The following is a 13,918-nucleotide window of genomic DNA, read 5'->3' as shown; positions in this document are numbered from 1 at the left end:
TAGGCTAATGTTTTTCATCTGAAAGCAACAACTGCTGCTACTCTATGGTCATAAGCTAAGTGACAGAAAGAAGCAAAAGCAACACATTCTGTAAAACTTTACAAATCAATAATAATAATAATAATAATAATAATAATAATAATGATAATAATGAGGACTTTGTATAGCGCCTAATCTTTAGAAGCTCTAAGCGCTGTACAACATTAGACAACACCTATAAGATAAAAAACATATAATAATATTATTACAAAAACAAACACCATGAAATTAGAAAAACATTAAAAAAATAAAAAACATGCTGAGAATATTTCAGGTAGGAAACATTATTAGGTCTTTAAGTTTGTTCTTGTAGTCGAAATAAGTGAGTTTTGAGAGCCCTCTTGAATGTGATCACTGTGTCTTTGTGTCTAAGTTCAGTGGGCAATTCATTCCTGCTGGGCCTTGGAATGCAAAAGAACGCTGTCCATATGACTTTGTTTTCGTAGTGGGAATAATGAGTATACGATTGTCAGAAGAGGAGCGTAAGTATCTTGCTGGTGTGTACACATGAGTAGTATAGGGGGACGATTCAGCGACAATGGGAATTAGCATTACAGACCCCCCCCTGGGACTGTTTAGCGACTATGTAAATTTAACATGGAGAAAAAACGTGGGACTGTTTAGCGACAAGGGAAATTAACATGGAGAAAATATCGTGGGACTGTTGAGCGACAAGGGAAATTAACATGGAGAAAAATCGTGGGACTGTTGAGCGACAAAGGAAATTAACATGGAGAAAAATCGTGGGACTGTGGAGCGACAAGGGGAATTGAACATGGGACTAGGGGACTGTATAGCGTCAAAGGAATTTAAACAGGGTGGGACTATATAGCGTCAAGGGAAATTTAACATGGGATTTTTTTTTTAAAAATAAAATAAAAAAGATAAAAAAGAGGGTTGGCAATTGAAAGTCAATCTCTTTTCGAGACCTATGAGTGGCCCTGAAAAGGGCCTTTGGATTTATGTTAATATGCCTTTAACATAAAGGGCATCTGCGGCATCTTCTTGTCCTCAAGCTGCGTCTTAGTGTAGGGCCATAAATCAAGAGTCTTCTGGAGGCAACCTTGTCTTTCCACATAGACTCTTCGTATCCACAGACTGGTGTCTGACTTGTGGACAACGGTCCACTAGGATCGGACATACATTAGCATGTCCGTCCTAAACATCATTGAAGACACAAGGGTGGATGATTCGACTGTGGTCCACATCTTGAGGCGACGAGAACAGGTGAATCAATGCAGTGAACTGCGCTTATTTATAGGTAGAGGAAGGATTGAAACGGATTGAGTTCATTGACCAATCCAAACACGCGTTACAAAATTCAGTCAGTCCGCATCCAATCCGAAGAGAACAGTCTGTGACGTCACGTGGTCTATATAGATTCGCTAGCGCCTGTGTGTAGTCAATCTATGCGACAGTGATTCAACATGACGGAAACTCAGAAAACGATCCACTGGGGTGCACCAGCAGTGGAGACCGCCCAAGGGAACCCGGACTTACTTTCAGAAGAGGTAAATTGGGATTTTGTGGATTTTCTTACCTCGCAAGAATTTGTTTCGGAACCTTCGTCACCTTCTTCATTACCGCAATTGGAGAATTTTAGACAGAGACAGAAAGAAGAATTGGAGAAATTTATACAACGACAAAAGGAAGCGGAACAAGCTTTTCTTTTACAGCAACAAGAGCAAGAAGAGGTAAGAAAAAAACAACAGCAACAACAGCAAGAAGAAGTAGCAGCAAAGAAACAAGAGGGTGAAAATCAAACGGTCACGGTACTGTTGGACATTTTAGCGGAGTTAAGAAGTCTGAAACAAATGTATCAGACTTCTTTATCACGACCGAAGAGAATACGACCTTCCCGAACTAAACACGCCAACCCTGTGACTAAGCCTACCGTACCACCCTTAGTGATTTCAACCAAATCATCATCATCAGAAGTAGGCCTCGGCCGTGGCAAAGGCTTGAGAGTGAAATGAATAGTGAAAGGACAAGACACATACCCTTTATATACGCTGGTCTGCTAGGACTATAAATTAGTTCATGGTGTTTAAACTTGAGTCATTTGACGTTTTTCACTCAAGATGAAACGATCCTATTCATTCGAGAAGAAAGAAGAAGAAGAAAGTAAGAGGCAGAAACGTGATCTATCGCCTCGTACCAGGGCTGAAGTCTTGGCACAAATTCATGCCAGTGATTTTGAAGAGGACATGAGTGAACCAGAATCCGAACCCTCTAAACAAAGTTCACCACCCTTAGTCAACCCAGAAAAGTACTATTCCATTCGAGAGACGGAAAAGCGCTCCTCTAGAAAATTTAGAACCACGGCTTACAAATACACAGTGAAGTTTAAAGATTTCAAGGCTGAAGTACCGTTAGAGAAAGCAGAAGGGTTCATCACTGGGGTGTGGGATTCTTTGCTCACCGCACTCAAGCGACAATATCAACCCAAAGAAGACGATCGCTTGAGACTTTCCATACAACACGACGGTTTGAAATCCCCTGTTTGGATCGAGTTTAGCAGACCCGCAGAACTAACTGCTTCCAAAGTCTTGGACAAGATTCAACACGTGCAACAATCTAATGACCAGTTTGACATCACCGATGGAAAAGCCACACTGGACATGACCCTCGTCTCTCCTCCTCAAGGGACCGGACAAGGCAATAAGGTGTTACTGGTGAACAACCTTCGCAGCACCAAAAAGAGTCTCGTCCAAATTCACAATTCTCAAGACCAGATGTGTTTAGCCCGAGCCATCGTGGTGGGATGAACCTATGCCAACAAGAACGACACGGTAGAATGGAAAAGAACCTGGAAAACTATTCAACGATCCGACAGAGCCAAACAACGAAATGAAGCAGAACCCCTGTTGCAACAAGCTGACCTATCCAAAGACACATCCTGCGGCATTCCTGAAATGCAAAAATTGCAAGATGTCCTAGCTCCACGCTACACCTTGAAAGTGCACCCTCAAGAAGTGTGTGGGCCTCTGTTGTTTCGAGGCCAAGACTTTAAGGACTGAAAATACATTCATGTCTATTATCACGATGACCATTTCGATACCATTACCAGTATCACTGGATTCCTGGGATACAGTTATTACTGTGAGAAATGTGACCATGTTTATAATAATCGAGAGCAACACAAACATTGTGGATTGAAATGCTCAGGATGTTTGGCCTCTCCACCCTGTCTGAGCGAAGGACAAGAAAGAGTACATTGTCCTGCTTGTCTGCGCACGTTTGTCAGCCCTGCCTGTTACCAACAACATCTGAAGACGCAAGGTTCACAGCAGAAATGTGCTTGTCAACTGCTGAGATTGTGCCCTACCTGTGGACAAGACCTACGTGCCAATAATGTCAAGGCACACGTATGTCAAGGAAAGAAAAAATGTTACATTTGTCATCACATCGCGGACTTGGAACACCAGTGCTACGTGCAAAAATACCAACCCCCAACAGAGAAAGAGGACGGTCACAAGAAGAAAGGCAATTTCATCTTTTTTGGTTTCGAATGCATGCAAGAGACCGGCATTCACATTCCTAATTTCTGCGTGGCTCATCGAGCGTGCGAGAAGTGCATTCAGGAACCTATCTTCAGTCAATGCCCTCACTGCAGCAAGATTCCTGGAGGAAGTGAAAAAATCTTTCGAGGGCCGAACACGCTAGCCGATTTCGCTCGATGGGTCTTAGACCCCATCGACAAGATGTGGAGCCAAGAGGACATCGAACGTTACGGAGATTGTCATTGTCATGCCACGGTGATGGCTCACAATTTCTCCGGATACGATGGACAGTTTCTTTTGAGATACTATACGGAACAAGGCACCGAGCGTCCTAAAGTGACTTTGAACGGAGCCAAAATCATTTTCATGCAAGTGGGACAAGTACAGTTCAAAGATTCGATGAGTTACTTGGCCATGCCTTTGAGTCGAATGCCTAAAACGTTTGGAATGACAGAAATGGCTAAAGGGTATTTTCCACACTTTTTCAATACGGAAGCCAATCAACACGCCGTTCTGCCCCATTTACCTGAGGCTCACTATTACGACCCGGACAACATGCGCACCGAACAAAGAGAAGCTGTCTACGCTTGGTACCAGGCTCACGCCTCGGACCCTTTCGACTGTCAGGAAGAAATGCTAAAGTACTGTCGTTCCGACGTGGACATTTTACGGCGTTGTTGTGGAAAATTTCGAGAACTGTTCATGGAACACGGAGGGGTCAATTCTTTGAAAGAAGCTTGCACCATTGCCAAAGCGTGTTCCTTAATGTATCGACAACGATTCATGCCTGAAAACACCGTGGCTGTCATCAGTCCTCAAACGACCAACTATGTCAAACGTCAATACTCGGTCAAAGCTCTACGCTGGTTACATTACTTGTGCGACAAGGAAGACAAATGGATTCAGCATGCCCGCAACGGAGGAGGCGAAAAGACTATCGGAACGCATTCGGTCGATGGCTGGGACTTAGAAAACCCCAAGATCGTGTACGAGTTTAACGGCTGCTTATTTCACGGATGTCCCGTCTGTTACCCTGACAACGAACCATGGAAGACTTGTACCAGGCCACTTGTCAGCGACGCTTGAAGTTAGAACAGGAAGGATACCAAGTGGTGGAAATGTGGGAACACGAGTACGATCACCGTTTGAAAACCGATCCCGAATTTAAACGCCTCGTGGAAAGTTACCAGTTCATGGACCCCCTGAACCCGAGGGATAGTTTGTACGGAGGAAGGACCAATGCCACCTGTTTGCTGTACCAAGCCGACGAAGAGAAAGGAGAAGAAATGAAATACTTGGACGTGTGTTCGCTGTATCCCAACGTGTGCAAATATTGTCGCTTTCCTGTAGGGCACCCACAATTGTTGACGCAACACATCGACCTGAAAAACATTCGACAATACGAAGGTCTGATCAAGTGTAAAGTTTTGCCGCCCACGGACTTGTACCATCCCGTCTTACCTCACCATTGCCAAGGCAAACTGATGTTTCATTTGTGCTGTACTTGTGCCGAAACGTGCAACCAAGATCAGCCTTGTCAGCACACCCAGGAAGAACGTGCCTTGACGGGGACGTGGGTTAGCGTGGAATTGTTCAAAGCTCTGGACATGGGATACCAACTGTTAGAAGTGTACGAAATTTGCCACTTTCCCAAGACACAACAATACCACAAGGGTGACCCCACGCAGAAAGGCATTTTCGCAGACTATGTGGATGCCTTTTTGAAACTGAAACAAGAAGCCAGCGGATATCCTTCCTGGTGTCACACTCCCGAAGACCAAAAGACATTCAAAGAGAAATACTCTGCACAAGAATGCATCACTTTAGACCACATCGAGAAAAACGAAGGCAGGCGATCGTTTGCCAAAGTGATGTTAAATTGCTTGTGGGGTAAAATGGCACAACGACCGTGTTTACCCAAGACGGAATATTTGACAGAACCTTCCCGCTACTTCCAGATGATTCACGACAAAACCAAATTCATGAAACACGTGGACGTCGTTCGCGAGAATTTGATCTTGGTCAATTACGAAGAAGATCTGGACTTTATACAAGACGACCCTTTTGGAAATGTCATCATTGCGGCTTACGTGACAGCTCATGCTCGCTTAAAACTGTACGAAGCTTTAGAACTGTTAGGGGAACGCGTCCTGTACTTTGACACGGACAGTTGCATTTACATCCATCACCCGAGTCAACATCACCCTGACATCGAAGGAGACCGTTTAGGAGCCTGGACAGACGAGCATCCTGACGACAAGATTCTAAGTTTCGTCAGTGGCGGTCCCAAAAATTACGGCTACGAATACCGGGACCCACAAGGAGAAGTGCACACGCAGTGTAAAGTGAAAGGATTGACTCTGAATTATCGTACCAGTCGTGTGGTCAACTTTGGGATATTGAAAGAAGCCTTGCAATCGGGAGAGGATGAACACTTTAAAGTCACCACCTATCAACCGAACAAGATTGTACGTTTACCCACTCACCACATCGTCAGTCGACCCTTGGAAAAAGTCTATCAAATCGTGTACCAGAAGCGAGTGCGACTGCCCAACCACTTTACTTTGCCGTATAGACACGTTGGTATAAAACATTGGTTGCAAGAGGATAGCCACCCACCAGAAGGATGACTTCGCCACGGCAAGAATCGAGTGAGAAACCCGATGAGAACTCCAAGTTCAAACCCTACCCTTTTCCGGTTTTCTTGCCTGACTATTGTGATTGTGCCCGTGGATTGGACGCGTTTCAAGCATGGCCTACGGATAGGAAAGGATTACCTTCTTCGCATATTTTAGCAAGAACAGGATTTGTCTACTTGGGACCTGAGTCAGGATTAGGATACGAAGTACAGTGTTTTGCTTGTGGCCTGAAGTTACGAATGGATCTATGTATCTATACCGATTCAGCTATTCTGGAACATACTCTATGGTCTCCGCACTTCCCTTACCTTTCTATGGCCTTTCCACCCATGACATTACGGTACAATGATGAAGGTACCTTAGAGACGGTACCTTCCAAAACAAGACATAAAAACCATAAAAAAGGAACGATCTACAAGCTTGAGACTGCATTGCGACTAGTATAAAAAGGGGCTATGGTCAAGATCGATAGTTTATTGGGACTACCAAGACCGAGCGAACAAGATGAATACTTTCAGAGAAACACAAAACAAGTTTAGGCAGGCACAATTCAAGTGTGGGGCTTCGGAAGTGGAATGCGATTGTGAGCCTTGCGATGGGTACGATGCTGTACGTTGTGACCTTAGCGATGCCGTAAAGCATCGTGGGAACTTTGTTCTCACTACCCCTATCATGAAAAGTGATGCTGTGCGTGTCAAACCTGAGGGATGCGAAAGCGATGCTGCTCGTCCTCTTGGACATTTTACTGGGTTTCATTTTAAAGGGGGATGTTCACCTTCACGTCTACCCCCCTACGGATGTCATCCAGCCCTGAGCAAACTCCTGTCCATGTCACCCAACCCTCATCGAAACGAACCTGTGAAAGACGAATATTCGTTTCCTGTGCGTTTGTCGGAATACTGCGACTTTGAAAATCGTCTTCAATCGTTCAAAGGAAAATGGCCTAAGTATCTGGGAGGAACGACCCCCGAAGAATTAGCCAGAGCCGGATTTTTCTACTTGGGCGAAGGAGATAAAGTCAAGTGCTTCAGTTGCGGTGTGTCACTTCACCACTGGGAACCACAAGATTCGGCCTACGTAGAACATGCTCGATGGTCACCGAATTGTCATTACTTACCCTTAGTGGGACCGAGTCATTAAAGTAACTTACCATGTCGTTGACGAAGAAGAAGAAACCAGATTGGTTAGGAGTCAAATGTTGGACATCACCGAGACCAATACTTAAACTTCATTTCAAAAACGATATTGAATCATTACCTAAAGAACTGCAAGAGAAGATTTACGAAGAAGTTTGGCAGGGGTTTGCCAGAGTGAAATCTCAATGGGTGACTGTAGAACTTTTGTGCCGAGAAATTCACAAGAGGAAAGTGAAAAAAGTCAACCAGTGTGTTAGATTTCTTTGGGTGAAGTGTGCATTCGTTCTATTGTATTACTTTAGACCGTTTACATCAAAAGAGTTCAGTGACATTCTTGGACGTTACCTTGAATGGCAGTGGTCAGAAATTACTCACTATGTGGATTACTTTTGCTCTAGGAGAAGATTGTGAATTGTACGGACTGACCTATTCATGGATACTTTACAAGAGAACATTCGTGCTTTGCCTGTGGAGTTGAGAGAAAGGATTTACCGAGAGCTGGTGAAAATACAAGTGAAACGTAAAGAACAGTTGCATCCGTTACGTCATCGGTGTTTGAACCACTGGTACCTGAATGCTATACAAGGACTGATTGAGTTGAAAGTGTTCCATTGGACAGACATTGATCAACGACCCCCTGGTTTTAAAAAGGAATGGTTTGGTATGGATAATTCTATCTACTACATTGTAAACGTACTGGATCCAATTCCAAAGGAAGAGTTAACGAATTATCAACATCTTGTACGCAATGTCGACTTAGTGAAAGAGGAAACTTCTGAACGAATTGTAACGTGTAAATTACTGTTTAAACGATTTAGATTTGACAATGAATTAAACCATGTCTGTGCAAACAGTACATGTCTTGTGTCAGACAAAAGAGGATTTAGCATAACCTATTCATGGATACTTTACAAGAGAACATTCGTGCTTTGCCTGTGGAGTTGAGAGAACGCATTTACCGAGAGCTGGTCAAAATACAAGTCAAACCTAAAGAACAGTTGCATCAGTTACGTCACCAGATCTTTAACCACTGGTACCTGAATGGTATAAGAGAACTGATTCGACAGAAATTGTTTCAGTGGTCAGACCTTGTTCAATACTTCCAAGCCCCCGATGATCCACGTGTTGATCATTTTGGTTACTTCGAGATTGACCTAGTACAACACATTGAGGAAGACGAGGTAAAGGATTACCGACATATTTTACGTGGAATCTACTTAGCGGAAGAGGAAACTTCTAAACGAAGTCTGACGTTTCGGTTACAGTATGCAACATTTAAATTCCCCACTGGAACACGAAGATCTCTGGCTAAAAAGTACGTGTATTGTTTCCGAAACAAAGAGACTATAAAAACAGGCTGCCATGCCGCGACTTTTATCGCATGTAATCCAACAGATTCCGTGGAAGGAACTCAATGACCACATTCAAACCGTGGATCATTACCATCGATTATTACAAGAACTGTATCCATTCAATTTGGGACGACGCATAGTGTGTCTTGGTGACTTGTTTTCTAGGATTTCGTTTACCAGCCGATTTCTTGTGGATTCTTTACGATCATTACTTGCCACACCCCCATGGCCTTAAATGGTCACGAAAGACTCCTTTTGCTCAAAGCCTTGCGGTTTCATCTGGATACTTCTCGACCTCTACGGGAAAAAAAGGATTCGTCAACTTTTAGCTACCCGAGACGTGTATGACGATGTGTGTGTAGCTTGTGACTTACACCCCCATTGGTCAGATGTCCGTGCCTGGAAAGAATGGGATTTTGAGGCTTGGACCCAAGAAGTGGCCCAGTATGCACGAGAGTTGTTCAAGGAAAAAAGTTACTTTTCAACCTGTGTTAGTGACGATGCCAGAAGAACCCGTCACCCAGGACAGGACTGTCGTGGACAGGCCTGAAAGACCCTATCGGGAGGACACTTGTGTGACCTTACCCCCTATAGAACTGGTCAGAACATTACCCAAAACATGTTGTACAGACACTTGTTTTTATTCCACGTAAATGATTATCATGTGCCTTTTATCGTTGTACTTAAGCCTTTGGCTTTCATGTATTTTTATCTTTCGTATTCATGTTTAAAACATTCAATAAACGTGTCCTGAAAAAAAGTATATAAACTCTCGTCTTGTTTGCTTTCGTGTCACAAGTGACATTCCTGACACTATGGCTACCTCTGCTCTCTCTGATCCCTCTTCCTCTACTGTCAAAGTCATCGACGAACACTTAGATCGTGCCAGTTGGGAGGCTTTGTATCTTCGCCATCCCTTTAACATGCTCATTGCTGGACCTAGCGGTTCAGGCAAAACCAAATTCGTCAAACGTTTGATCGAACATAAACATCATTTGATCGTGTGGTGTTACAAAGAGTGGCAATCGGCGTACAGCCTCTTGCGAGAAAGTCAAGGCGATTCCATCGTGTTTGTGGAAGGCATTCCTAAAGAAGACGACGGCATCGTCTCTGACTCCCGTCAAACCCATTTGGTCATTTTCGACGACATGTTAAGAGAAGACGAAATGCCGTAATGGCAGTGTCTTTTACATCACCCAAAATTTGTTTCAACAAAGTAAAGCCCATCGCACCATCAGTCTCAATGCGCATTACGTGGTCTTGTTTAAAAGCCCTCGAGATAAATCGCAAGTGCAAGTCTTAGCCAAACAGTTAGGAACGCCTTGGCTGACTCAGGCGTACGACGATGTCACTCACACCCCATAGGCCTATTTACTCGTCGATTTGAAACCTACGACCCCCGAGGATTTGCGATTTCGTACCCACTTGTTTCGCCACTGGTGCCAAGACGGAGGGCCTGTCCTGTTCACGTCTCCGTCCTCGACTTAATTTAACTCCACAAAAAAAAAATCTATAAAATCCTCAGACCCTTTTCGTCTGTCTCACACAGTTTGAACATGACGTCCCTTCAGTTGCATCTTCCCGTCAAATTGTTTCGTGCCTTGTGAGGCATCAGTCGAGAAAAAAATCCACAAATACGAGCTCGTGTCTTAGAAGCTAGTCTCAAAGAAGTCTTACGATGGTTCACGGTGACAGCACGTCAATTACTCCAAGGGATCATTCAGATTCCTCATCAAATCAAACGCTTTTTTGATCGAAACAAAGTCGCTTTGACCCAACTGGCCGATCCCCGCATCGACACTGAAACCAAAAAACAAATCATTTTGAAACCTGGAGGGAGCGGTACTCTAGGAGGGGTCATCATTCGCTCTCTCTTAAGATGGGATCCTAATGCCCCCAAAGTTCTCCCCAAGAAAAAAGTCAAACGAAGCTCCAAGAAGAAGAAAAAAACCAGGTCCCCAAGGAGAACTTCACCAGTGGCGGGACCCTACTCATACCAGACACCACCCCGGAAAAAGAAAAGAAGCCCCCAGAGAAAGAAATAGAGAAAAAGTCCCCAGAAAAAGAAAAGTCCACAGAAGAAAACTACTCGCAAGAGAGGCACTTCGGCCAGGACGCAACCTTACACTCGCAAACCACGACCTGCCACAGCGGTGACTGCGTCTCCGGCAGACTCACGTTCATCCACTTCTCCGTTGATGACACCAAGAACTGAAGAGTACTTGGAGACGTTGATCACACCAAAAACTTATCCGTTGATGACCCCAAGAACTTCCCCAGTGGTATGACCCTCCACTTTAGTGGCAGTGGATGCTGCTCACAAAGTACCTTCTCCCAAAATCAAAGTCCAAGAAAGATCGGGCATGTTACAAAGTTTACTGGATTTGTCCAAGCAAGAACTGGCTCGATTTAGTCCGTTGCGTACCCCTGCACGACGTACCATGCCTGTCCTCAAATTAATACGACGTAAAGACAATCAGTGGCGACGCGTTCCAGTATAAAAAAGGTGTGTGACCAAGTCGGGGTATCATAGTTATTGGTGCTCCTGAAGATGTCACCCTCCAGAAAACGCCCCTCTTCTAAAACCCAAGGAAAGAAAAGGAAAGGACTGCCACCACGTTTAGTCAAACATGGGGACATGTTATCTGTCCTGTCCAAAGCTTCTCCACCCCTACGAAAAAAAAACTCATTCAATCGGCCTCCAAAGAGGTCATCGATACCGTGTGCGAATGTTGTTTGAACGTCTTGAAAGGCACGATCCCTTTGTCCAAACACCAGAAACAATGCTTAGGCAAACATCGCCAAGTTCTTCGCCAAATGGTTCAAAAGAAAATTCCCATTCGTCAAAAGAAGAAGATGTTGGTCCAACGTGGAGGTATTTTACCCCTCTTGTTAGGCCACTTACTGAAAGGAGTCTTGGGAACCATTTTGGGAGGACTGGTGGGAGCAAGATAAAAAGGCCCTCTGAAGTCCCAAGATCTCAGAATCGACCCCTGACAACCCCATGGAAGGACGAAAACTAGCTTTAGTGCCTTACAAACGATGGATGGAATACCATCGTTGGCAAGAACAACGCACCCCGCATTTACCTCCCAATCCCCATTTGAGCGAGATGTCCCAGTTACAACACGAATTGCAGTCCTTGATGGATCGCAAAAATTTGTCCGAAACAGAAAAATCGCAAAAGTACGGTCAACTTTTGCAACGACTGCAACTCTTTCACAAGAAAGCTTTAGACGAAACAGCTCTACCCACTCTGAAAGATTTTAAGACCTTGATGAAAAGTCCAGCACCATCATCACTACCACCACCACCACTACTACCATCCCCAGGGGTCACCAGAGATACTACCCTACGAAGACCTGAGGAAGAAGAGATGTTTCAAACACCGTCAGCAGCTCCCATTTCAAGTAAGATTGAAGCATCCTTGTTGACCCCGTCTTCCACACCCCAACGAGAAGAAATGAAAGCTTGGGTTAAAAAGATGATGTCCACTCCTCCTTCGACAGAAGTGAAAAAGAAAGAAGGGAAGCCGGAAGTGAAAAAAGAAAAGAAGATCAAAGCCATTCCATTGCCACCTCCACTACCTTCGACTTCTACTCCCGTAGCCCATCGGACACGTAAATCAGTTTCTAAACCACCCTTTCGTCCCACCCAAAGTAACATCACGGAAGAGTGGGTGACTTATTAACACACCAAAAAAATGGAGAAGGTGTTAGCCAGCATTTATTACGATCCTTCGCATCCTGCAGGTTACGCAGGACTTCAAAAATTGTATCGTGCTGCCAAAACGCGATTGAAAAGTCTCCGTTTACCTCAAGTGCAACGATGGTTACAAGAACAAGCTACCTACACTTTACACAAACCCATTCGACGCAAGTTTGCCAGAAGTCGCACATAAGTGGAAGACATCGATCATCAATGGCAAGCCGATTTAGCCGATGTCTCCAATTTGGCCAGCTACAATCGCGGCTACAAATATTTGTTTTGTGTCATCGACGTCTTTTCCAAATTTGCCTGGGTCGTACCCTTGACTTCCAAATCGGGCAGCGAGTTAGTGCGAGCTCTGCAACGAGTGTTGAAACAAAGCGGTCGTCACCCTCTTCGATGGCAAACGGACAAAGGCACCGAATTTCTGAACCAAGCTTTCCAAAAAGAATTAAAGAAACGTGACATTCATTTTTTTACCACCGAGAATCCCGAAACCAAAGCCAGCATCATGGAACGTTTTCAACGCACTTTGAAAGAACGCATGTGGAAATATTTTACGCATCACCACACTCTGAAGTACATCGACATTTTACCGCACCTGGTGCAAGCGTACAACCAATCTCACCATCGAAGCATCGGACGTGCCCCGCAAGACGTGACTCGCGAGAACGAAGTGTTGTTTGAGCGCCTACTTGGTACGTCCCCGACGAGGGCTGTCCCCAAGAAAAGTGGAGTGTTGGTCGTAGGAGATTGAGTGCGCATTGGTAAAACCAAGCGCACTTTCGACAAAGGTTACTTACCTAACTGGACGACCGAATTGTTTCGTGTCACTGGACGAGTGCATGGCCGTGATCCTGCCGTCTATAAATTGGAAGACATGAACGGAGAAGTGCTCAAAGGAACGTTTTATTTGCCCGAGTTACAAGGTGTCACCAAAAAAGAAGACGACGTGTACGACATCGAAAGCATTCTCGAACGCAGAACCCGTAAAGTGGGCAAACGACGTGTCAAAGAAGTCAAAGTACGTTGGAAAGGATATCCACCCAGTTTTGATTCTTGGATCGACGCTTCGCAAGTCATCGACTATAAAAAGAAGTGACCATCATGCCCTTTCACACAGACGCAGCTACGTCGACCACTCCTTCACCCAGTTCTTCTCTGCAAGATTTACAAAAACAACCTTTGTGGGTGTGGTGCGGAGAACGTGTGCCTAAAATGCAAATCGTCTTTTTCTGCCAAATATTTGTGGTGTATTGTGTCATCGGGGCAGCCATCGCCAATTTGAGTTTGCAACAAGGAGACAAACAATTGTGGACCATTTTATTGAGCAGTTGGATCGGTTACCTGCTTCCCAATCCCTCCCTGAAATTCTCCTCGAACGGGAACCTTGTGTCCAGTGCCAGTGCCAGTCACCACTCCAATAACAACAACAATAACAACCCCATTTTGGGCGGAGACACACCTCTGACGTCCAGTAACCCCTCGGACAGCCACAGAACTCTGGAATTATGAGCCACCAAAACCAATTTTACTTCACC

Source organism: Sinohyriopsis cumingii, chromosome 9 (genome assembly GCF_028554795.1).
Source record: "Sinohyriopsis cumingii isolate HCF-2022 chromosome 9, ASM2855479v2, whole genome shotgun sequence".
NCBI classification, from domain to species: Eukaryota; Metazoa; Mollusca; class Bivalvia; order Unionida; family Unionidae; genus Sinohyriopsis; species Sinohyriopsis cumingii.
The sequence above is the reverse complement of the archived record's forward strand: the minus strand, read 5'-3'. Positions refer to the sequence as shown.